The sequence below is a fragment of the Akebia trifoliata genome, chromosome 3 (genome assembly GCF_017979445.1).
Source record: "Akebia trifoliata isolate Shusen 1 chromosome 3, ASM1797944v1, whole genome shotgun sequence".
NCBI lineage: Eukaryota > Viridiplantae > Streptophyta > Magnoliopsida > Ranunculales > Lardizabalaceae > Akebia > Akebia trifoliata.
This window is the reverse complement of record NC_141377.1, coordinates 41685793-41688227: the sequence shown is the minus strand read 5'-3', so window position 1 is coordinate 41688227 and position 2435 is coordinate 41685793.

Below are 2435 nucleotides of genomic sequence, written 5' to 3'. Positions count from 1 at the left end.
TTTTCATACATGGTAGCCTACCATTTATAATTAGATACACTGAACATAATTCAAGTATCTCTATCATCATCTTAAATTGCTTAACAAAGTCTATTAAAAGTCAATTGAAATAAAATCATTAATACGAAATAAAATGAATGAGATGCTAAATATTTTTATGCAAAAAAGTATGTTATCACTTAACTAAAACAATATTAATGTTCTTAGGATTACCAATGGTGTTGGGCTTAGCTGAGTCCTAACCCATGAACTATACTTAGACCATCCATATCTTATACACTATTGGGTCCAATCTCTCTATAAAAAAAAAAAAATTTAATTCATAATTCATTTGGAGTCATTTAACTCAAAATGTGATCCAATCTTTATTCTAATTCGAAAAAAATGAAAAATTTACTAAATGAAAATATTTAACCTAAAAAAGAATCTATTTTTTCAAAAATTACCAAAAACGAGTTAAGTTGCTGGACTGTCCAACGTTTTAAATGAAGACTAAATTGTTGGGGTGTTAAAGCAAGCTATTGAAACGTTGAACAATCCAGTGTTTTAATCATTCTGATGACATTTTTGGTAGAGAAATGTATTTTAACACATTAAAACGTTGGACAATACCCTTTAAAAAAAAAAAAAAAAAGATTAAAGATGAAAGTGAACTTATTGCAATTTATATCATGTTTCAGTCATTTTTTGTTAAAAAACCATACATCCAAATAAATTAGTGAGTCGAGGGCTTAGACCCATAGCTCAGTTGGTTTGACATATTGCAAAACAACTTAAGAGGTCACGGTTCAAGTCCAGCTTACCCATGCAAAAAACCAATTAGTCAAGATGGGTTGGGCATTGTTAGAATGTTTAACCCGACCCTACCTTTGTAGGCTCAAAATCAATGCCCTAACTCTTTTTGGGGGGGCATTTAACGTGCAGAATAATCTATATGTACATACTTGATGGGCTACCAGATGCGCCATAAGATGTTTACTAATTAGGGGTGCCAACAGGTCGGTTTCAATTCAGTTTCATATATACCCTGAATCGAAACCTAAATTAATACAGCATTATTGGTTTTGATTCCCCATATGGAACCCTTTGAACCGGAACCGACCCTACAAATACCCAATACCAATTAGGAACCCAATAAAAAATAAAATTATTTTTGAATTTAAAGAGGATTAAAATAAATAAAAAAACCTAACATGTAATTCCTTACTTCATAGTTGATACCAACGATGAATTCTTCAGGCAAATCAAACTTTTTAGAAGAAAATATGAATAGGAAATCTTTGTGGTAGTTGAAATCGAGAGTGAATAAGAAATGTAAATAGATGTTTATGTAGAGAGAAAGTAAAATAAATAAACAAATAATCACATTCTCTTTAGTTTCTAATTTTAGTTAAAATATTTTTCTGTTTAAATATCTTTAATTAATATTTAATTAGACTACCTAATATACTAACTAGTCGGTTAACCCATTCGGGGAGATCCAATTGTGCCCATAAAGATGGACCCCAATCCAACTAATGGACTCCCAATATACTGGTAATCAGGTAAGTAGTAAGTACCAATTGACACACTTAGTCCAATTACCAAGTAATAGTGGTTGTATTGTAAGGTGAAGGGATGGAATGCGTAAGACACAAGGATCATATCACAGTGGGGCAGAAACCTCACTAATTAATATGACTTCCCTACTACTACTACTACAACACCAACAACAACAAACTCATCTAGGAAGGATTAAGGACTTGTGGACAATCAGCGTAAGCTTCAAATATTTTCACTTCATATGGCAAGGAAAAATGAGAGAAGGTCCTTGATCTTCTACTCATTACACATGGTTTTAAAACTCGGTTCCGTGTCTCACCTTGTCCATGCCAGATACTAAGTCATCTCAGACAATTTTCCTATATGTTTGAGACGTCTCGTTCAAAAATTTAAAAAATGAACGTAGAGTTTTAAATATCGTCTGAAAATTTTGACTTGTCCATCTCATCCATGCTTGATATCAAGATGACTCGGACAATACGTCTTGGCCTTAGATGAGTTTTTAAACCATGATCACACATGAGGAATCTTCCCCTCACAAGAAAACAATTTATCAAACTATTAGAATAAAGAAGTACAAAGCTTCCCAGTTACAAACAAAAGATTTAAAATATTACTTTATTTACAAATATTTTTCAAATTATTATTTTTCTTGTAATTTGTACTTCATTATCATGTAAATTAAAACATGTCTGTAGTATAAGTAAAAAAAGTTCGGCTCTGATTGATTTTGGCAGCACCAGACAAGGTTGGCCTTCTCTGTTGGTGGTATTAGGTTGATCTAATAGCTGTTTCAAGGGACAATTAATGAAAATTGTTGTCTTTAAAATGGTAACCACCCCCATTGCTGCAGTGGTTAATTATTGACAAATTCGACTCCAAGATATAACGAA